General features: G+C 42.1%; 1 long non-coding RNA gene across 2 annotated transcripts; it reads left to right on the forward strand.

Moving 5' to 3' along the window:
- Positions 1 to 1185: 1185 nt before the first annotated feature.
- On the forward strand, positions 1186 to 24199 carry LOC123733271 (uncharacterized). Of its 2 annotated transcripts, none has more exons than XR_006763712.1 (3): positions 1186 to 1253; positions 14139 to 14299; positions 23160 to 23252. It is a non-coding gene; the product is annotated as an uncharacterized lncRNA (long non-coding RNA). The 2 variants fall into 2 exon arrangements; XR_006763713.1 differs by lacking the exon at positions 23160 to 23252 and adding an exon at positions 24116 to 24199 and having other exon boundaries at positions 1202 to 1253.
- The last annotated feature ends 787 nt before the right edge of the window (positions 24200 to 24986 follow it).

Consider the following 24986-nt stretch of genomic DNA (forward strand, 5'->3'; position numbering starts at 1 on the left):
CTGTGGTACCCCCATAGAGACTGCCAGAGGCCCGGACAACAGGCCCTCCGATTTCACACACTGAACTCTATCTGAAAAGTAGTTGGTGAACCAGGCGAGGAAATCATTTGAGAAACCAAGGCTGTTGAGTCTGCTGATAAGAATACGGTGATTGACAGAGTCGAAAGCCTTGGCCAGGTCGATGAAGACGGCTGCACAGTATTGTCTTTTATCAATGGTGGTTATGATATCGTTGAGGACCTTGAGCGTTGCTGAGGTGCACCCATGATCAGCTCTGAAACCAGATTGCATAAGCGGAGGAGGTACGGTGGGATTCTAGATGGTCGGTGATCTGTTTATTAACTTGTCTTTCGAAGACCTTAGAAATGCAGGGTAGGATAGATATAGGTCTGTAGCAGTTTGGGTCCAGAGTGTCACCCCCTTTGAAGAGGGGGATGACCGCGGCAGCTTTCCAGTCTTTAGCGATCTCAGACGATACGAAAGAGAGGTTGGACAGGCTAGTTATGTAGTTGTGTTTTCATGTTTTGAATGTTGTATTGTAGTAGGCCTAACCCTCACCAATTATTCTGGTGATGGAGAGAGACACCAGACAAGACACAGAGACAGCAACAGAAGAATAGGATATGATGGAGAGAGACACCAGACAAGACACAGAGACAGCAACAGAAGAATAGGATATGATGGAGAGAGACACCAGACAAGACACAGAGACAGCAACAGATGACACAGAGAAAGTGATGGAGAGAGGCAAAGAAGGGGAGTGTTGAGAAGACTGTAGTACTTATAGCTGCTATAGGGGTTCTAATTACTGCACTGTTTGTGAGTCTGTATGTGTGTGTGTGTGTGTGTGTGTGTGTGTGTGTGTGTGTGTGTGTGTGTGTGTGTGTGTGTGTGTGTGTGTGTGTGTGTGTGTGTGTGTGTGTGTGTGTGTGAGTGAGAGGGTGTTTAAGTACTGTAGGATTCTTTAATCAATGTGGCTCATTGGACAGGTCAGAGTCTCAACACAATTGAAAACTTACCATCAATTAAACACCAAATGATGTAATTTCTTGTGGAAGAATGGTGTCACATCCCTCCAATAGACTTCCAGACAGTTGTAGAATGTTTGCCAAGGCACATTGTAAGAGCTGTAAAGAGAGAGGGACTCGGAGAGAGAACAGGTAGAACCTGATATGTAAATGAGCAGAGCAAACGAAAGTAACTTTCGACGACCGAATGATCATTCAGACTCTGTTTCTATTGAGAGATAAAAGGTAAGACGACGATTGTCATGTGAATTAATATAGTTGATGATATTGTTGTGTGTATTAATATAGTTGATGATATTGTTGTGTGTATTAATATAGTTGATGATATTGTTATGTGTATTAATATAGTTGATGATATTGTTATGTGTATTAATATAGTTGATGGTATTGTTGTGTGTATTAATATAGTTGGTGATATTGTTATGTGTATTAATATAGTTGATGATATTGTTATGTGTATTAATATAGTTGATGGTATTGTTGTGTGTATTAATATAGTTGATGATATTGTTATGTGTATTAATATAGTTGATGATATTGTTATGTGTATTAATATAGTTGATGATATTGTTATGTGTATTCATATAGTTAATTATATTTTTGGTGGACAGTGTGATAATAGTCCTTCTCTCCTTAAAATGTTTTGGATATAAATTAGATGCGTGGGGTGAATTCGTTCTGTGCCCATCTGTGTGCCCCAGGGTGATCGCTCCTACACTATCTACAATCTAAAAGGGTTCTTTGGCTGTCCCCATAGGAGAACCCTTTGTAGAACCCTTTTTGGTACTAGGTAGAACCCTTCTGGGTTCCGTGAAGAACCCTTTCCACAGAGGGTTTTACATGGAAGCCAGAAGGGTTCTACCTGGAACCCAAAAGCGTTCTCCTATGGGGACGGCCGGAGGACCCGTTTGGAACCCTTTATTCTAAGAGTGTACTGTATCATAGGTCTATAGACTTGTCTTCTCAAAACAGGCTTAAAACACAACAAGCAACAAACAAACATTTTCTCTTTATAATCTACAGTTAACTCTTTTCACTCAGGAAGGTATGTTGTGTGAAAGAGAGACAAATAAATATTGTTCGAGAGACTAACAACAACTTACACTTCCTCAAAACAGTTTGTGTGTATTCATTAGTGCCCACCGTAGCAAAACGTTTCGGCAACAGAAACCGTTTAGGTCACATTGTACAGCGTTTAGAGTAAACGGTTTATGTTTTATTTAACATCTTAAAACTGTTGGCTGTGGAGTAAACTAATGAATACAACCCAGGTTGTCGCCTACGACTCGGCATGTTGATACCTGCCTCTTGCTGAAACCTGAACGTAGCCTGAGGGGTATACTATGATACAGGCTTGATATACTGGTTTTCTAAAGCTAGCCAGCTTCAGTTAGCTTCACATTCCAGCTCAGGCCTCACCCATCAGAATATACACAACAGAACAGAAAAAAATCACAATGAAGTTTCAAGGTGAGAATCCTGCCAGGGATTATTGTAAAGTGTGTAGATAAATTAAATGTAATGTTAGTATAGTGAATGACAGTAAAACACTCCTAACGGTCTACTACTACTGAGACAGGTTGGTGTAATGTTAGTATAGTGAATGACAGTAAAACACTCCTAACAGTCTACTACTACTGAGACAGGTTGGTGTAATGTTAGTATAGTGAATGACAGTAAAACACTCCTAACAGTCTACTACTACTGAGACAGGTTGGTGTAATGTTAGTATAGTGAATGACAGTAAAACACTCCTAACAGTCTACTACTACTGAGACAGGTTGGTGTAATGTTAGTATAGTGAATGACAGTAAAACACTCCTAACAGTCTACTACTACTGAGACAGGTTGGTGTAATGTTAGTATAGTGAATGACAGTAAAACACTCCTAACAGTCTACTACTACTGAGACAGGTTGGTGTAATGTTAGTATAGTGAATGACAGTAAAACACTCCTAACAGTCTACTACTACTGAGACAGGTTGGTGTAATGTTAGTATAGTGAATGACAGTAAAACACTCCTAACAGTCTACTACTACTGAGACAGGTTGTTGTCAGTTTAATCATATAAATGGAGCAGACTGGACGTGGTCAAGTCAAATTCAATATATCAATATTCATATATTATAGTTCTACATTTAACATTTCATATGATAATGTAATTGTATCATAGTTCCACTTTAATGTAGTGATACTCTACATTTCATATGATAATGTAATTGTATCATAGTTCCTCTATAATGTAGTGAACCTCTACATTTCATATGATAATGTAATTGTATCATAGTTCCACTATAGTGCAGTGATCCTCGCTATATGAGCCACTTCACAATTCCAACCAAGTGACCCAATTGGTGCCAATGGCGCGATGCGTAGGTTGTTGACCTTTTACATGTGCGACCTGGGTTCACTTCCCTGCCCAGCTGTTTGCTACATTGGTGTCAGAAGTGGTATGGTGTCTGTGAGGTCATCAGAATGGACCGGATGTGTTAGGGGTCTGAGTAGTCGAAGCACGGGACTAATTAGCACTGATACTGGGTTAACCCTATTGATACTGATACTGGGTTAACCCTATTGATACTGATACTGGGTTAACCCTATTGATACTGATACTGGGTTAACCCTATTGATACTGATACTGGGTTAACCCTATTGATACTGATACTGGGTTAACCCTATTGATACTGATACTGGGTTAACCCTATTGATACTGATACTGGGTTAACACTATTAATACTGATACTGGGTTAACACTATTAATACTGATACTGGGGTAACACTATTAATACTGACACTGGGTTAACCCTATTGATACTGATACTGGGTTAACCCTATTGATACTGATACTGGGTTAACACTATTGATACTGATACTGGGTTAACACTATTGATACTGGGTTAACACTATTGATACTGATACTGGGTTAACACTATTGATACTGATACTGGGTTAACCCTATTTATAATGATACTGGGTTAACACTATTGATACTGATACTGGGTTAACCCTATTGATACTGATACTGGGTTAACCCTATTGATACTGATACTGGGTTAACACTATTGATACTGATACTGGGTTAACCCTATTGATACTGATACTGGGTTAACCCTATTGATACTGATACTGGGTTAACCCTATTGATACTGATACTGGGTTAACCCTATTGATACTGATACTGGGTTAACCCTATTGATACTGATACTGGGTTAACCCTATTGATACTGATACTGGGTTAACACTATTGATACTGATACTGGGTTAACCCTATTGATACTGATACTGGGTTAACACTATTTATACTGATACTGGGTTAACCCTATTGATACTGATACTGGGTTAACCCTATTTATACTGATACTGGGTTAACACTATTGATACTGATACTGGGTTAACACTATTTATACTGATACATTTACATTACATTTAAGTCATTTAGCAGACGCTCTTATCCAGAGCGACTTACAAATTGGTGCATTCACCTTATGATATCCAGTGGAACAACCACTTTACAATAGTGCATCTAAATCTTTTAAGGGGGGGGGGGTTAGAAGGATTACTTTATCCTATCCTAGGTATTCCTTAAAGAGGTGGGGTTTCAGGTGTCTCCGGAAGGTGGTGATTGACTCCGCTGTCCTGGCGTCGTGAGGGAGCTTGTTCCACCATTGGGGTGCCAGAGCAGCGAACAGTTTTGACTGGGCTGAGCGGGAACTGTGCTTCCTCAGAGGTAGGGAGGCGAGCAGGCCAGAGGTGGATGAACGGAGTGCCCTTGTTTGGGTGTAGGGCCTGATCAGAGCCTGAAGGTACGGAGGTGCCGTTCCCCTCACAGCTCCGTAGGCAAGCACCATGGTCTTGTAGCGGATGCGAGCTTCGACTGGAAGCCAGTGGAGAGAGCGGAGGAGCGGGGTGTCGTGAGAGAACTTGGGAAGGTTGAACACCAGACGGGCTGCGGCGTTCTGGATGAGTTGTAGGGGTTTAATGGCACAGGCAGGGAGCCCAGCCAACAGCGAGTTGCAGTAATCCAGACGGGAGATGACAAGTGCCTGGATTAGGACCTGCGCCGCTTCCTGTGTGAGGCAGGGTCGTACTCTGCGAATGTTGTAGAGCATGAACCTACAGGATCGGGTCACCGCCTTGATGTTGGTGGAGAACGACAGGGTGTTGTCCAGGGTCACGCCAAGGCTCTTAGCACTCTGGGAGGAGGACACAAGGGAGTTGTCAACCGTGATGGCGAGATCATGGAACGGGCAGTCCTTCCCCGGGAGGAAGAGCAGCTCCGTCTTGCCGAGGTTCAGCTTGAGGTGGTGATCCGTCATCCACACTGATATGTCTGCCAGACATGCAGAGATGCGATTCGCCACCTGGTTGTCAGAAGGGGGAAAGGAGAAGATTAATTGTGTGTCGTCTGCATAGCAATGATATGAGAGACCATGTGAGGATATGACAGAGCCAAGTGACTTGGTGTATAGCGAGAATAGGAGTGGGCCAAGAACAGAGCCCTGGGGGACACCAGTGGTGAGAGCACGTGGTGCGGAGACAGATTCTCGCCACGCCACCTGGTAGGAGCGACCTGTCAGGTAGGACGCAATCCAAGCGTGCGCGGTGCCGGAGATGCCCAACTCGGAGAGGGTGGAGAGGAGGATCTGATGGTTCACAGTATCAAAGGCAGCAGATAGGTCTAGAAGGATGAGAGCAGAGGAGAGAGAGTTAGCTTTAGCAGTGCGGAGAGCCTCCGTGACACAGAGAAGAGCAGTCTCAGTTGAATGCCCAGTCTTGAAACCTGACTGATTAGGATCAAGAAGGTCATTCTGAGAGAGATAGCAAGAGAGCTGGCCAAGCACGGCGCGTTCAAGAGTTTTGGAGAGAAAGGAAAGAAGGGATACTGGCCTGTAGTTGTTGACATCGGAGGGATCGAGTGTAGGTTTTTTTCAGAAGGGGTGCAACTCTCGCTCTCTTGAAGACGGAAGGGACGTAGCCAGCGGTCAAGGATGCGTTGATGAGCGAGGTGAGGTAGGGGAGAAGGTCTCCGGAAATGGTCTGGAGAAGAGAGGAGGGGATAGGGTCAAGTGGGCAGGTTGTTGGGCGGCCGGCCGTCACAAGACGCGAGAGTTCATCTGGAGAGAGAGGGGAGAAAGAGGTCAAAGCACAGGGTAGGGCAGTGTGAGCAGGACCAGCAGTGTCGTTTGACTTAGCAAACGAGGATCGGATGTCGTCAACCTTCTTTCCAAAATGGTTGACGAAGTCATCCGCAGAGAGGGAGGAGGGGGGGAGGAGGATTAAGGAGGGAGGAGAAGGTAGCAAAGAGCTTCCTAGGGTTAGAGGCAGATGCTTGGAGTTTAGAGTGGTAGAAAGTGGCTTTAGCAGCAGAGACAGAAGAGGAAAATGTAGAGAGGAGGGAGTGAAAGGATGCCAGGTCCGCAGGGAGGCGGAGTTTTCCTCCATTTCCGCTCGGCTGCCCGGAGCCCTGTTCTGTGAGCTCGCAGTGAGTCGTCGAGCCACGGAGCAGGAGGGGAGGACCGAGCCGGCCTGGAGGATAGGGGACAGAGGAAATCAAAGGATGCAGAGAGGGGAGGAGAGGAGGGTTGAGGAGGCAGAATCAGGAGATAGGTTGGAGAAGGTTTGAGCAGAGGGAAGAGATGATAGGATGGAAGAGGAGAGAGTAGCGGGAGAGAGAGAGCGAAGGTTGGGACGGCGCAATACCATCCGAGTAGGGGGAGAGTGAGAAGTGTTGGATGAGAGCGAGAGGGAAAAGGATACAAGGTAGTGGTCGGAGACTTGGAGGGGAGTTGCAATGAGATTAGTGGAAGAACAGCATCTAGTAAAGATGAGGTCAAGCGTATTGCCTGCCTTGTGAGTAGGGGGGGAAGGTGAGAGGGTGAGGTCGAAAGAGGAGAGGAGTGGAAAGAAGGAGGCAGAGAGGAATGAGTCGAAGGTAGACGTGGGGAGGTTAAAGTCACCCAGAACTGTGAGAGGTGAGCCATCCTCAGGAAAGGAACTTATCAAGGCGTCAAGCTCATTGATGAACTCTCCAAGGGAACCTGGAGGGCGATAAATGATAAGGATGTTAAGCTTGAAAGGGCTGGTAACTGTGACAGCATGGAATTCAAATGAGGAGATAGACAGATGGGTCAGGGGAGAAAGAGAGAATGTCCACTTGGGAGAGATGAGGATTCCAGTGCCATCCCTCATCCCTTTACTAAAACGTTGTTATGGTTCAAACTGCACATTACCATTGGCTACATCAGAGTGCTTCTGAGACAGGATGGAATAATTCACAAATGACAAGAGGAGAATCTACATAGTAAAGCACTCGTAGCAAAAATATCAATAACACCACTCTCAGTACAGATGCTATGACTCTACCTGACAGCCATGTGGTTGAAAATACAGTACATTCTTACCAGAGTGCTGTACCTTTAAAGAGATAGGGTGTGCTGTGGGGGACCATATGTTGTGTTGTCTCTCTTGTTTTGATGTGTGTTTTGTCCTATATTTATATTGTTTTTATTTTTATTTTTAATCCCAGGCCCACGTCTCTGCAGGAGGCCTTTTGCCTTTTGGTAGGCCGTCATTGTAAATAAGAATTTGCTCTCAACTGACTTACCTAGTTAAATAAAGGTTCAATTAAAAATAAATATGGTGAGAGGACACCAAGGGACTTTGCAGATCATAATGAGGTATGGGGTCATTAAGTGGGAGGGGTGGGGAAAAGGGTGGGTGGGGTGCTGTGACTGACCGAGAAAATGGGCGGAGGGCATGGGAAGGCAATGGGAGCAGTGCTTCCCAGGTCTGACATTGTGATGTCAGCGTAGTAATCTACCGATCAGCTGCATTCCCCAGTTGTCTCTCATTGTGGGTCATATGACCATAGAATTATGAATTAGAATACTAGAATAGTTATTTAATAGGATCTCTATACATATTATTCAGCTGGAGTGGACCGACAAACTCATTAGCTAGCTACATCGCCTCATGAGAAACAAAAGTCATTTCAGAAAATTAGTCAAATTAACCGCATGGGTGAGCTTACTTTCATTCAGAGCATAATTTAGTTACATGGAGAGTTTTTCTCCTGGAATTTCTATTTTGCATCAGGCTATGTCACTACATGCTGATTAGGTTTTAAAAGAGGATAATAAACTGTCTTTTCTCTGGGTATTGTTTTGCTATCTTGTCTGTGTAATTCAAGGACAAGTTGACTGAGTGTGATCGTGGAGGGAAGACACTGTGCTGAAAATATACATATAAATAGCAACTGTCAGGCCCATTGACTGCACTGATACAGGTGGAGACTGTTGTATTATTCATTACATGAGCTTGAAGCTACAACAGACAGTGAAGTCATATGTTTGTCCCACTCCATTAACAGTCAGCACGCCATTTTAATTTAGCCTTCTGGATTTGAAGGTATGTGGGCTCCATACCACACAAATGCATTATAAGACAAGACAAACATGGACATGCTAGGGGGAATGCTTTGACGTTGCCAGATTATCCAAATCGGAAAGAAGAATGACCTTGTTATATTGCTATGAGATTGAGTGTGTGCATTTATATGACGTTCATTTATATATTGTTAACAATTATGTGGTAAGTCATTAATAGTTCACCACCCCAGTATTACAATCTAGTGATTAAAGAAGTGTTTACCTGGCTAGGTGGATCTACCGTTGACTGCAAGCTGTTGTTATTTTATTGTGATAAGTTATTATGATTGGGTGAAGCAGCCATGAATGCTCAGTGCTTACACATGAAGTGCAGTGATAGTGGAGGGGGAGTTGACTAGGATGGTGCCTCCCTGAAGGCTGCGGCAGGGCCGTGGCAGGATGTGACCCATGCCAGGGCCCCTAAGCGATATGCTGCTACCTCATCAACTGGAGCTGGGCTGACGGTCGCCAGCGTATGCTCTCTGCTCTACAAGGGCATGGACTCTGGCGGGGGGATTAAGAGTGCACTGCCAGGGGTGGAAGAATGAGAGAGGAACAGAGTAGAGAGGGGGAGAAAGGAGAGAAAGGGGGAAGAGGAGAGAGCGAGTAGGGGAGGGAGAGAGTGCCCAAACAAGGAAGCCAGGGGAAAGAATACAAGCCACAGAGAGAGAGAGAGAGAGCTAGGTAAGGGTTAGTCACGTGTCAAACTCATTCCACAGAGGGCCAAGAGTCTGCAGGTTATCCCTCCACCCTTGTACTTGATAGATTAATTAAGGTCACTAATTAGTTAGGAACTCCCCTCACCTGGTTGTCTAGGTCTTTATTGAAAGGAAAAACCAAAAACCCGCAGACACTTGTGAATCGAATTTGACACCCCTAGGCTAGACGTTGTTGACTGTGGAGTTGTTGACTGTGGAGTTACTGGAAAAAGACTGACTGAGGGAGAAAAAAGAGCTAGACAGTGCCTAATTTGTAAATCAGGAGTTGCCGGAACAAGTGAGCACGAGAGGGGGGGTGACCTGCATTGCATGCATATCATCACATTTGCGTAGTGGCATAGAGCAGTAAGTAGAGGCATTTACAGAAGTTGCCCACATGGGGAAAAAAGGTTTGTGGCCTAGGGTCCAGAAAATGTTTGGCCTTTTTATAAACGCATTTAATGCAATTCTACGTCATTTTACGATTGGAGATTTTGGCACGATCTTTTTTAATGCTGCGTTCAAAACAACTGGGAACTCGGAGCTGGGCATTCTACGACTTCAGACTTCCGTGCGTTCAAGACAACTGCGAAATTGGGGAAATAACGAGCTCAGACTGGATTTTTTTGTTGATGGTCATCCAATTTGAAATTCCACATGGGGAACTCTGGCCTCTTCTAGAGCTCCGACTTTCCGACCTGACGATCACGCTGAACATCATGATTCGGCTTATTTTTTTCGAGTTCCAAGTTGTCTTGAAAGCACAAAATGATCGAAATGACAGGCAATTTAGACACGGACAAACTGAGAATCTGAGATCAATGAAAACGACATTGAATCCATCAATAGCCTAGGCCTATTTAATGTATTTCTCAACAGACAGCAGTAACCATAACTTTGTCAAATGTATTTCAACCCTTTGCGCGGCTCTATAAGGACATTATGAATTGCAATGCTGGAGAGATGAGAGTTGCAGGCTCATGTCTATCGGAGTAGAGAGCGGGAGAGAGATAATAGAAAGTGAATCTCATTGTAGTGAGAGATGGGGGGGGGGGGGGGGGTTAAAGAAGAGGCAACTCCAAAGAACTTTGATCACGTTTATTAGAATCTTTACATTGCAAAAAGTGACAATTATTTTTCATGCCAGAAGAGGTACCGGATCCGGACAAAACGAAACTGTTCCAAGACGGAGAGGTGCCAGATCCTGTTCCAGTAGGATCCGGCTAAAATTAAGCACTGGAGAGAGGGCAAGTGCTGAGCGATTAACCGAAATTTCGTATTTTTTTCTCCGGTTATTCAACAACTAATTGACCGATGTGGGTTCAATGACTTGAATTCCATTTAGTTCGTTATTTCTGTGATCCCAACGCGCCGTTTCTCGAGAGAGAAATCAAATCATTCACGAGAGAAATCAAGTCAAGAACTATGTGGGACACTGGGCTGAAGGGAGTTGTAGTTTTCATTAACCAAATATTCAACCTAGTTCAGCGCAGAAATGTCGTAATTAACTACATTAACCACGTTTTTATCAACAGTTTTTAATTTGTTCGTTCGACATGGTGGGATATTTTTGTCTGTAAAATTAATTATGCGAGAAATGGCGGTGGAAACGCCTTTATGCTCAAATCTTTATGTCATTTCCATCATATCGAAGTAAACTTGTCACGCGATGATATTGAGTGTGGCCCTCCCACTACTACTCAGGAAACCATGCAGTTTCTTAGGCAACAGATTAAGTATATTATGATGAATTTCACAGTGTTGAAAGTGCACGGTGATGAGCTTGGTGCTCCTTTCCAATAAATATCGAGGGTCTTATTCTGGTGACACGATGCTCAACTGCCCTTTTGACAAATACAAATATCTTATCCAAAATAATTGAATCATGTGTACTAGCCAGTGGCAACCCGTCATTCAGGGCAGGTGAGGCAGATGTCTTTCTTGCTATCCACAAAAACATTGTGCCATCTGGTTTGCTTAATATAAGTATTTTGAAATTATTTTTACTTTAGCAATTCCATTTATTTTAAGTATATTTAAAACCAAATACTTTTAGACTTTTATTCCTGAGTGGCGCAGCGGTCTAAGGCACTGCATCTCAGTGCAAGAGGTGTCACTTCAGTCCCTGGTTTGAATCCAGGCTGTATCACATCCGGCCGTGATTGAGAGTCCCATAGGGTGGCGCACAATTGGCCCAGCGTCGTCCGGTTTTGACCAGGGTAGGCCGTCATTGTAAATAATAAATATTTGTTCTTAACTGACTTTCCTAGTTAAATTAAAATAAAAATCTAATTACTGAAGTCGTATTTTACTGGGTGACTTCCACTACTACTTGAGTCATTTTCTATTAAGGTATCTTTACTTTTACTCAACTATGACTATTGAGTACATTTTGCACCTCTGCAAGCTGGCTGTTCTTTCCAGCTCGGACAGAGAGAAACTTTTACGCCTGCTACTTTAGGTTAGATACACAGACCGCATAAACCACATAGGAGATGTACACAACACAACAATGAGAGAGGGATAGAGACAGTTTGTGAAAGTATGCCTTATCTCAGCCTGGTCTCATAGACTAGACGTAACATAGTAAATGTAAATCCGGGACCTCCAAATTAGTATGATGTGTTATGTTTGGTATGGTTACATAAGACAGAAGGTTAATTATGGCAAAAACAAAAGTTGGGTGGTTGGTCGGGGTGGTTGGGTCTAGCAACCCAAAGGTTGTGTATTTGAATCTCATCATGTACAACTTTAACATTTTTGCTAATTAGCAACTACTTTTTAGCTACTTTGCAACTACTTGGCATGTTAGCTAAACCTTCCCCTAACCTTATCCCTTTAACCAAACTCCTAACCTCAACCCTAACCTTAACCCTAACAATAACCCCTAACCCTATCCTCTAGCTTAGCTAACGTTAGCCACCTAGTTAAGGTTAGTGTTAGCCACCTAGCTAACGTTAGCCACCTAGTTAAGGTTAGTGTTAGCCACCTAGCTAACGTTAGCCACCTAGTTAAGGTTAGTGTTAGCCACCTAGCTAACGTTAGCCACAACAAATTTGAAGTTTAGCAAATTCATAACATATTGCATTATTTGCAATTCATAACAAATTGCAATTAGCAACATATCATACGAATTGTAATTCGTAACATCATACTACATTGAACAAAAATATAAACTCAACATGTAAAGTGTTGGTCCCATGTTTCATGAGCTGAAATAAAATATCCCAGAAATGTTCCATACGCACAAAAAGCTTATTTCTCTCACATTTTGTTTACATCCTTGTTAGTGAGCATTTCTCTTTTGCTAAGATAATCCATCCACCTGACAGGTGTGGCATATCAAGAAGCTGAATAAACAGCATGATCATTACACAGGTGCACCTTGTGCTGGGGGACAATAAAGGGCCACTCTAAAATGTGCAGTTTTGTCACACAACACAATGCCACAGATGTCTCAAGTTTTGAGGGACCGTGCAATTGGCATGCTGACTGCAAGAATGTCCACCAAAGCTGTTGCCAGATAATTTAATGTTAATTTCTCTACCAGAAGCCACCTCCAACGTTGCTTTAAAGAATTTGGCAGTACGACCAACCGGCCTCTCAACCGCAGACCACGTGTATGGCGTTGTGTGGGCGAGAGGTTTGCTGATGTCAACGTGTGAACATAGTGCCCCATGGTGGCGGTGGGGTTATGGTATGGGTAGGCATAAAATACAGACAACAAAAAATGGCAATTTGAATGCACATAAATACCGTGACGAGATTCTGAGGCCCATAATGAGGCCAATATTGTTTTACGTATCTGTGACCAACAGATGCATATCTGTGTTCCCAGTCATGTGAAATCCATAGATTAGGGTCTAATGAATTTATTTAAATTGACTGATTTCCTTATATGAACTGTAACTCAGTAAAATCTTTGAAATTGTTGCACATTGCATTTATATTTTTGTTCAGTATAATTGAAGTGTCCCAGATTTCGTTTACTAAGTTACATCTACCCCCAGTCCAGGTTGGTTATCTACTTTGAAGAGCTAGTCAAATAATTTTGTCAGACAGCTCTGCAACATACTTAGGCAGGCTTGCCTAGCTGAATAGGATGACTAAAGACAGTACAGTACAGGGTGCGCAGAGATAACTTTGTCTGGCTAGCTGCTACTGCCTGAGCAGAGATGAGATGATGACTTTAAGGAATTAAAAATAATAAAGCCATCAAATAAAACTAAGTAATATACACAACTGAAATATTGTATTATTTCATAGCAATTTCCTATTTTTCTATTGATGTCAACCCAATGTGGACCTGACAGAAATAATTGAATGTGAATGTTCACTGTTGTTGGCTTTAGAATTTCAATTAAAAAGCTCTAAAATCATTTGAATGTCATTATTTCATAATGCATTTAATTTTGAAAAAAATTATCGTAAACAAAATAAAAAAACATAATTATTTTTTTATAATCGAACCCAAAACCGAATCGAGCTCAAAAAACACTTATCGCTCAGCACTAGTTCCATGTAGAACCCTCTGTGGAAATGGTTCTACATGGAACCTCAAAGTTTCTATCAGGAACCAAAAGTGTTCTACTTGGAACCAAAAAGGTTAGTCAAATGGTTCTCTTATGGGGACAGATAGCACCTTTTTTATGAGTGTAGAGAGCGCACAAGACATAGGGCATATAAGTCGCTTGGAGTGGTGAGAGACAGAAGGGGGAGGGAAAGTGTGGGGGGAAGAGACTGGGAGAGAGAAGCTGCTCTGTGTGGACTGTAGCTTGCAGCTGTAATTGTGGAAGAGCGAGAAAGCGTGCTCATGTGAGAGAGACTCAGAGACTACTAGAGAGAGAGAGAGAGAAAGCAAAAGAGGTTGAGAGAGAGTGAGAGAGAGACAGACAGATAGTGAAGGCTGAAACACAGAGAGTGAAGTAAATAAAGAATGCAAGAAAGACAGTACAGTGACGCAGTGCTTCTCTGTCTACTGTAGGTGTACGAATTCTGTGGAGGCAGCGTGATACAAGGACTATACATTTCTCCTATCAGCCGGATTTACTCCGAAAAGGGCATCAATGACCATTGGACCATATACTTCTCCACAATATTGCAGGCACTAAAGGTGGACTTTTAACAAGTGCAGTGACAATGCAGGTGAGATTCTCTTGATAGTTTATATACTGTACATGTGTTCAACTGCATGTTGTACTGAAATTATAGTGTTTGGTTTGCTAGACTTGAAGTAAGCCTTTTTATTGAAATGAATCACTTGTGGTGCATGGCATTTCTATCTGTTTATAATCGGGAAAACTGAATATCTACTAGATGCCGAGTTATGTATATTTCATACGCTTGCTATAACGTATGTTATGTTTGCGGTAAAAAAATATTCAACAGCTTCTGTCTGAAGTCAGATGACGTGTCGACAGAGGCTGTGTTGTTTAGTTTAATTGTGGTAATGAGCTGTTACTATGCATTTACTTATAATCTGAGATATATTTGATATGGCTTCCAGGTAAAAAACAAAAAACAAAGATGTGCTTTGGAAAGTGAACTTTTATGATTGAGTGTAGAGAACAATGACGTTCTGTGTCTCTGTATCGCTCTTCTCATACCGTACACACAGATACAGTCACACTCACAATATGTGTTGCTTTGTTCACTAAGTCCTGTGCTGCTGGCTCTCCCTAGCTGCAGACAACAGGACAGTTGATGGAGTGACGTGCTCTGGGTGGGGTGCCTGTTCATTAGATGAGTGTGATTGAGACCACAGTATATTGACAGGGAGTAGAACGATGAGACTACTGTACATGGTTAACAAACACAACAAAGATCAACAGAGCAAGCGAGGAGTCACCTATAGATCTACGGATAGCTGGATTCAGGAATAAAGCGCCTTTCACAGTGCTCTTCACACATCCTGTAACAGCAAAATAAAATGGATTCATAGAGAAAGTTAGAGGTAGATGAGAGAAGGTGTGGAAAGAGAAGGCTGGGAAGAGATATGCAGTATGGGGGAGTCGTCATAGATTGAGTGGACTTTGGAGAAGGGTAGAAAAGAGATAAGGAGGCGAGGGAGTGTGAGAGAGATGGAGTCACTGCTGTGTTCTAGTACAGCTAGGCCATGACAGTAAAGACAGCCCTGGCTTGGGGGGACATCGAGTAGAGATGGCCAGTCCATTATTCCTGCTCCAGGGTGGGAGCCCTGACCTAGCCCCTAATCCAACAGCCTTCCCTACGCCTCGCCTCTCACCCAAGGAGATCGCCACGGCTCTCCTCACACAAACAAACACACATCCACTGCATGCATGACAAACACAAGCTTCATAAGCCCCGTGGTCAGTCAGCCCTCCTTACCCAGCTAGCTACCACTGCTCCTCAAACGTTCACCACACACTTCTGCCTACCACTTAGGCATTTTACTTTGCACAGACACCTCTATATCCATTTTAATTTGTATCAAGGGCATTTGTTAGTCTATTGTTATACTGCTTCTCTTTTGTCATTTGCATTGGTTTGTGAGATTTGTTTTGTTGTAAAACTAAAAGATTGTGCGGATGAAGTCATGTCTTGCTGTGAGGATCAGTTGTGTAGTTGTTGTGACAGTGTCCCCCCACAGCCTCAGGCATTGCTATGGGCACACAGGGGACATTTCCGCCTGTCATCTCCACTTTAGTTACAACCAAAGACGTTTAACAAGGGTACAGATCTTGTACCTCCCGAAACTTAAAAGATAAATCTGTATGCCATCAAACAAAATGCTTTTTTTCTTTTGTTCAGCATTTTGATTTCAGGTCTTAGTCGTTCTTAATCCTCATATAATTGAGATGGAATGCACAGTGTAAGGCTCAGTTTAATTTATAATAATAGCTGTAATCAGATTTTCTATATCCCCACAGTTTTGAATTGGTCCACCCAGGGATCTTACCAGCTATAAATCTCAGTTATGTGCAGTGGTGGAAAAAAGTACTGAATTGTCATCCTTGAGTAAAAGTAAAAATACCTTTAATAGAAAATTACTCAAGTAAAAGGGAAAGTAAAAGTCTAAAAGTATTTGGTTTTAAATATCAAAAGTAAATGTAATTGTTAAAATATACTTAAGTATTAAAAGTACAAGTATAAATCATTTCACATTCCTTATAGAGTGGAGTTGGTATCGCAGTTGAGAAAATACTTTCAGACAAAAAGCTAAAAAGCGACTGCCCCTAAAAACCAACGACTCCCTTTGAAAACGGGCGATGTGGCATCAGAAACATTTATTATAGTGTTAAAATGTACTACAAAGTGTAGCTAAATAGAATAACTTTGGTCATACCCACTCAGCACGTGACGTCCATGGACGTCGAATTATGGTCGATATCAGGTCTGTCTGTTGTGGCCGCTATTTCACCCCAAATTGGTTTATACATGTATAACTATGTAAATGTCTCTCGGACCAGGTGACTTTTATCAATATACACTCTAAAAAGTAAAGGTTCCTGGAGTATCCTGTAGGGGTTCTTCAAATTGGAACTGTGGGGGAACCCCTAAAAGTTATTTGAAGAACCTTTTGTGGGAACCTCTAAGTTCTTTGAAGAACCCCTTATCATGGTTCCTCAAATAACCTTTTGGGGTTAATTTTTTAAACTCCCTGTCCACCCTCCCTCCATTATAAAAACACATTTTAATATTAATAATAACAATATTGACAGTATTGATTTAAATAATTCATTGTTTATTTAGTGCCACCACAAATATGAATTAATATTTACAAAACAATTTACCAAACAAAACAAATTACAATATTGCAACAATAATAATGATGTACAATAAAAACAACATTAAAAATGATTCACAGGTCAACTAACAACATTGTAGACTTGATGCTAAATACACATTTTTCAACTTTAGTGTGTATATCATATCCACTTAGTTATGTTAGGAAGTTTTCCATCTTTATGACCGGCCCTGGTAACTTCAGCCCAACTTATCTTATCCCCAGAACACAGTAACTTAACAACATAAGTGTTTTACTGACATTTTGGGGAAATTTAAGGGAAAATAAAAATCCAGCCGTAGCAGAGCTCCAAGTCCCATGGGGACGTCCTCGAGGGCCTGGATGTTCTCCCCATCAAAGGCCAGCGGGATTTCACTCTCATGGTGAAATGGATTTCCACCGATGTGCAGTAAAGGAGTGAAGAGCGGTGAAATCTGTGTCAACAAAAGTAAGAAAAGATTAATACACAAACAATTAACAAAGAACATAACAAATGTTCAGCTGTAGTTTTATATCAGCATGAACACCTATGTTTATGAAGAAACAGATGATTGGTGCATAGACATACCTTGTCACGGACATAAAGGCCACTCGGGTCCTCATTGAAGAGGTAGGGCAAGAGCAGAATCGCTGCTGTGGTCTCTAGTCCTAGTAAAGTAAAGCAATGATCTTACTACACTTGATAATTTTATTACAAAATACATTAGAGAAAGGGAAGGAATAAGAGCAGATACCTCTTCTGTATTGTCCTTCAGGGACTGTCAAAATAGCAGGATGATGTCCTCACCCCTGCCTCGCCTCTCTACCTCTGATAGTCCTTGAATTATATTTTTGTCTATATCCATTCCATGGACTTGATTCATTTCTGAAAAGATCATTTGCACACATTTGTACGCTAATAGATGTCAGTTTGTATTGACTGCTATGTAGGTTAAATGTACACTTCAAATGCAGCTGTCCTACAACATATCTGTACCTTCTTCTTGATCCCAATTGCATTGTGTCCATGTTCTGTCCTATAACAATTTCAAAGGAAGAGAAAATGTGTCAAAGAACAGTCTTACAAGCATTAAAACGTAATGTATATATATATATACATATATTAAATAAATATTGAAAGATTAATGGCATCAACATACAATGTAATGTAAAATAGAAGAACATATTGGAGAAAGCACTAGCCAATACAGTACTGCCATACAGTAACAGTACTGCCATACAGCCCTAATATCACATTTCAAGATATCTTTGTACACAAATTGTTCAATATTTTATCAGGCTGACTTGAAAGATTATACGCAACATTTTGCTGCGTGGCAATACTGTGTTTGGATTCTGAAGGGCATTTATACAAGAGAGGTAGTCTAGACACTGTATTAATACCATTATGCATTTGAATCCCATCTACAGCTACCATCTAAGATATTAATTTCCCTCCACAAGGGGGCGGACATGTAACGTTTCCAAAATGGGATAGTATTGTACATGTAACGTTTCCAAAATGGCATAGTATTGTACATGTAACGTTTCCAAAATGGGATAGTATTGTACATGTAACGTTTCCAGAATGGGATAGTATTGTCCATGTAACGTTATGCCCCCTTGTGAGTTAATAGTATTGCATGCTGTAGCAGGCTATATAAAGAGGAAGACCTCCATTGACGATTCAGTTCGTTGTAACATCTCGTCTGGACAGGTCACTGTCCTTAGTTAGTTAGTTAGTTAGTTAGTTAGTTAGTTAGTTAGTTAAGTTAGCTAGTTTATTATCACAAAAGTGAGAACTGCTCTAGATTGGAAACTTACATTAATGAGAGTGTAAAGCCATGTTGGCTTTATGGAAACGATATAGAATATATGGGAAAGAATATAGTTGAGGAAATAATCCAAACCTAGTTGTGCCTAGTTAGGACATAACGTTAGCTAGCTAGCTAACGGTACTGTACTGTAGCTCATACAACGCCAACGGTTAAACCCGGCTTTCTAATATTTACGATAATTAACTATAGTAACGTTATGGAAGATATTCACAGAAAACCATCATTGTCTTTGTTATTCATTATTAGTATGTTATATTATTATAATACATTATTTCGAGACATATTCAGAGCCAAACATCAACACAACTTAACCTTTTTAACTGTTGTCGCATCCAAACTTGTCACCATCGTTTTCAGTTGTAATTGCGACGTTCCCGGAAGAAGTCAAATCAAATCAAATGTATTTATAAAGCCCTTCTTACATCAGCTGATATCTCAAAGTGCTGTACAGAAACCCAGCCTAAAACCCCAAACAGCAAGCAATGCAGGTGTAGAAGCACGGTGGCTAGGAAAAACTCCCTAGAAATGCCAAAACCTAGGAAGAAACCTAGAGAGGAACCAGGCTATGAGGGGTGGCCAGTCCTCTTCTGGCTGTGCTGGGTGGAGATTATAACAGCACATGGCCTAGATGTTCAAATGTTCATAAATGACCAGCATTGTCAAATAATAATAATCATAGTAGTTGTCGAGGGAGCAACAAGTCAGTAACACAAGAGTAAGTGTCAGTTGGCTTTTTCATAGCCGATCTTTGAGAGTATCTCTACAGCTTCTGCTGTCTCTAGAGAGTTGAAAACAGCAGGTCTGTGACAGGTAGCACGTCCGGTGAATAGGTCAGCGTTCCAGCAGGTCTGGGACAACAGGTCTGGGACAGGTAGTATGTCCGGTGAACAGGTCAGGGTTCCATAGCTGCAGGCAGAACAGTTGGAACTGGAGCAGCAGCACGGCCAGGTAAACTGGGGACAGCAAGGAGTCATCAAGCCAGGTAGTCCTGAGGCATGGTCCTAGGGCTCAGGTCCTCCAAGAGAGAGAAAGAAAGAAAGAAAGAAAGCGAAAGAGAGAATTAGACAGAGCATACTTAAATTCACACAGGACACCAGAAAAGACAAGAGAAATACTCCAGATGTGACACACTGACCCTAGCACCCCGACACATAAACTACTGCAGCATAAATACTGGAGGCTGAGACAGGAGGGGTCAGAAGACACTGTGGCCCCATCCGATGACACCCCCAGACAGGGCCAAACAGGCAGGATATAACCCCACCCACTTTGCCAAAGCACAGCCTCCACACCACTGGAGTGATATCTCCAACCACCAACATACCATCCCGGGACAAGGCCGAGTATAGCCCACAAAGATCTCCGCCACGGCACAGCCCAAAGGGGGGCGCCAACCCAGACAGGAAGACCACGTCAGTGACTCAACCCACTCAAGTGACGCACCCCTCCCAGGGACGGCATGGAAGAACACCAGTAAGCCAGTGACTCAGCCCCCGTAATAGGGGTAGAGGCAGAGAATCCCAGTGGAAAGAGGGGAAACCGGCCAGGCTGAGACAGCAAGGGCGGTTCGTTGCTCCAGCCTTTCCGTTCACCTTCACACCCCTGGGCCAGACTACACTTAATCATAGGACCTACTGAAGAGATGTGTCTTCAGTAAAGACTTAAAAGTTGAGACTGAGTCTGCGTCTCACATGGATAGGCAGACTATTCCATAAAAATGGAGCTCTACAGGAGAAAGCCCTGCCTCCAGCTGTTTGCTTAGAAATTCTAGGAACAATTAGGAGGCCGTAGCGTACGTGTAGGTATGTACGGCAGGACCAAATCGGAAAGATAGGTAGGAGCAAGCCCATGTAATGCTTTGTAGGTTAGCAGTAAAACCTTGAAATCAGCCCTTGCCTTAACAGGAAGCCAGTGTAGGGAGGCTAGCACTGGAGTAATATGATCAATTTTTGGGTTCTAGTCAGGATTCTAGCAGCCGTATTTAGCACTAACTGAAGTTTATTTAGTGCTTTATCCGGGTAGCCGGAAAGTAGAGCATTGCAGTAGTCCAACCTAGAAGTAACAAAGGCATGGATTAATTTTTCTGCGTCATTTTTGGACAGAAAGTTTCTGATTTTTGCAATGTTACGTAGATGGAAAAAAGCTGTCCTTGAAACAGTCTTGATATGTTCTTCAAAAGAGAGATCAGGGTCCAGAGTAACGCCGAGGTCCTTCACAGTTTTATTTGAGACGACTGTACAACCATCCAGATTAATTGTCAGATTCAACAGAAGATCTCTTTGTTTCTTGGGACCTAGAACAGCATCTCTGTTTTGTCCGAGTTTAAGAGTAGAAAGTTTGCAGCCATCCACTTCCTTATGTCTGAGACACAGGCTTTTAGCGAGGGCAATTTTGGGGCTTCACCATGTTTCATTGAAATGTACAGCTGTGTGTCATCCGCATAGCAGTGAAATTTAACATTATGTTTTTGAATGACATCCCCAAGAGGTAAAATATATAGTGAAAACAATAGTGGTCCTAAAACAGAACCTTGAGGAACACCGAAATTTACAGTTGATTTGTCAGAGGACAAACCATTCACAGAGACAAATTGATATCTTTCCGACAGATAAGACCTAAACCAGGCCAGAACTTGTCCATGTAGACCATTTTGGGTTTCCAATCTCTCCAAAAGAATGTGGTGATCGATGGTATCAAAAGCAGCACTAAGATCTAATTAAAATGTCATTTACCACCTTCACAAGTGCAGTCTCAGTGCTATGATGGGGTCTAAAACCAGACTGAAGCGTTTCATATACATTGTTTGTCTTCAGGAAGGCAGTGAGTTGCTGCGCAACAGCTTTTTCTAAAATTTTTGAGAGGAATGGAAGATTCGATATAGGCCGATAGTTTTTTATAATTTCTGGGTCAAGATTTGGCTTTTTTCAAGAGAGGCTTTATTACTGCCACTTTTAGTGAGTTTGGTACACATCCGGTGGATAGAGAGCCGTTTATTATGTTCAACATAGGAGGGCCAAGCACAGAAAGCAGCTCTTTCAGTAGTTTAGTTGGAATAGGGTCCAGTATGCAGCTTGAAGGTTTAGAGGCCATGATTATTTTCATCATTGTGTAAAGAGATATAGTACTAAAACACAGTCCAGCAACAATGGAGGTTCCTCGATGAACCCACCTTCTAACAAGTTCTTTGAAGAACCTTTTGTGGCTGTTTTTCATTGACCAAGAACCCTACGGTTCTTAGGGGATCTGAGAACAACTCCAGTTGAACCCGTCATTTTTAGAGTGTAGTCGGCTCTATTTACTCTCAGATTCAAACATGATGATTAGTATCAACGATCAAGTCAGCTGCTGCTGCTCCAATACAGTATGAGGTGAGACGGTGAACTGATGTTGAACTGGGCAGTCAGCTGCTGCTGCTCCAATACAGTATGAGATGAGACGGTGAACTGATGTTGAACCGGGCAGTCAGCTGCTGCTGCTCCAATACAGTATGAGGTGAGACGGTGAACTGATGTTGAACTGGGCAGTCAGCTGCTGCTGCTCCAATACAGTATGAGGTGAGACGGTGAACTGATGTTGAACTGGGCAGTCAGCTGCTGCTGCTCCAATACAGTATGAGGTGAGACGGTGAACTGATGTTGAACTGGGCAGTCAGCTGCTGCTGCTCCAATACAGTATGAGGTGAGACGGTGAACTGATGTTGAACTGGGCAGTCAGCTGCTGCTGCTCCAATACAGTATGAGGTGAGACGGTGAACTGATGTTGAACTGGGCAGTCAGCTGCTGCTGCTCCAATACAGTATGAGGTGAGACGGTGAACTGATGTTGAACTGGGCAGTCAGCTGCTGCTGCTCCAATACAGTATGAGGTGAGACGGTGAACTGATGTTGAACCGGGCAGTCAGCTGCTGCTGCTCCAATACAGTATGAGGTGAGACGGTGAACTGATGTTGAACTGGGCAGTCAGCTGCTGCTGCTCCAATACAGTATGAGGAGAGAAGGTGAACTGATGTTGAATCATAATGATTAAGTTAATTAAAATTAATTAGTGAAACTGTTAAAAAATAGTATATGACATATTAAATATATTACTCTATTGTTATCATATAGAAACATCATGGAATATTGTACATCATATCAGCATCAACATACATTGTTTCATTCAATTTCACATAATAAGGATATTTAATATTTTCAAGTTCAGAAGTCAGAACCCATCACCTGCTATGTAAAAGAGACAGAAGAATGCACAATGGTCAATGCTATCTGGGATCCTTGGGACATCCCTACCCTAAACCCTAAGTGATTTAATAGTTGGTATTCAGCAGTCATAAAGCGTTATTTACTTTAACGAACTACTAAAATTGTGATTTTGTCAGACAGCATAGACAGCAGCTCTACACTTTATTGAGTGACTGATCCATTCATCCTTCCATCCCTCCTCAGCCTTCCTCTCCTCTGAAGACCCAGTGAGGGTGGAGCTCAGTCAGAGAGCTGTTGAGGGACTGGTTAGGCAGAACACTTCTACAGCCAGAGAGGTGAGAGGTCACACATGGTTTAGATGGTAAATATTTATGTCCCCTTAGCGGTTCATCACATCAGCAAAAGGGAATATGTTCCATCATCTATATTTATTTACATTAGTGCAAATTGTCCACTGATATCGGTGTAATTTCTCACCCCTTTAAGCTGTATGAAAGTGAATTTCCCCTTAGGCATACATACATGTTTTTTGTTATTACCCGAGCCACCTGAGCCACTGCCTGTTCACCCGCTATCATTCAGAAGGCGATATCAGTACAGGTGCATCAAAGCTGAGACCGAAAGACTGAAAAACAGCTTCTATCTCAAGGCCATCAGACTGTTAAATAGCACAGAGAGGCTGCAGCCTACATATAGACTTGACATCATTGGCCACTTTAATAAATGGAACACTAGTCCCTTTAATAATGTTTACATATCATTTCTCATCTCTATGTATAAACTGTATCTCAGTCTATGCTGCTCTGACATTGTTTATCCATATATTTATATATTCCTAATTCCATTCCTTTACTTAGATTTGTGTGTATTAGGTATTTGTTGTGGACAAGCATTTCGCTACACCCGCAATAACATCTGCTGAACACCTGTATGTGACCAACAACATTTGATTTATGAAGGTCATTTGTGTAAAATGTACTTTTCCCAGCATATCTTTACATTGCTTATGCATATTCAATGGCCGGACTGCATCCAGACTATGTCAAATGCCCATCCTGGTAGATCTGAACCTAATGCAGCTTGGAGTGATCAGAAGTCACATTTAGGTGCCAGGTGTAACTGAGGCCCTAGATGCTCCATATCCATTACTTTGAGTGTTTTATATAATATGACTAAATGTGTTTATTTCTGTGTTGCAGGGACAGTCAAGAAATGGAAAAGCAAGGCCACAGAACATGACATAAGCAGAGCTGTGGGAGACCACCTCAAGCCCCTGGTAGAGCCGGGGGTGGTGTTTACCACTCCACCACGCCTTCAGCAGGCTGGAAAAGAGTGATTGATACGGTTTTTCATACTAAGGTGGACCAATAGTTTGTTGATTGGTCAGTCATTGGGTAAATTTGTTTTACAATGTGTTCAAATCAAATCAAGCTTTATTTATACAGCACATGTCAGACATGGATGCAACACAATGGCTTCACAGGAAAAAACTATGAAAATAAACATTTAGTACACAAATATGAGGATAAAAAACAGAAGACTAACAACTGAAAGACTAATGAGCATTGTAAGGAAATGCCATTGATTAAAATATCAACAATATGATGCAATATCCAACCCAAAATATAACTTGTTTTTTAGGAGGGGCTCTGAAAGACACTATGGGGGTGTCCACTGGAAGTTGACTAGTAACAACAACTGGGACCTAAAAGACACCCACCATGAGACCCACTAAATCTGCCCAAGAAGAGGAAAACAAAAGAAAAACCCACACCAAACTTAAAGACAGGAAGTAAACCAAAAAGGTGGAGCAACTAAAGGTGTTGACTCTCCACATGTATCAAGACAACTGGAGCACTGGGCCAGACACTCTTAAATAGAACCTGGACCAGCTCAGGTGAAACACCTTCCCACTAACGAGATGGACAAGCCAGCACAGGTGTAACACATACTGACTAACGAGGTGACACCAATCAGTGCACCCAAGACACATTTCAGTTGAATGTATTCAGTTGTACAACTGACTTGGTATCCCCCTTTCCCACGTGCTAATGTCCAACCTCAAAACAT

The sequence above is a fragment of the Salmo salar genome, unplaced genomic scaffold, assembly GCF_905237065.1.
Source record: "Salmo salar unplaced genomic scaffold, Ssal_v3.1, whole genome shotgun sequence".
NCBI lineage: Eukaryota > Metazoa > Chordata > Actinopteri > Salmoniformes > Salmonidae > Salmo > Salmo salar.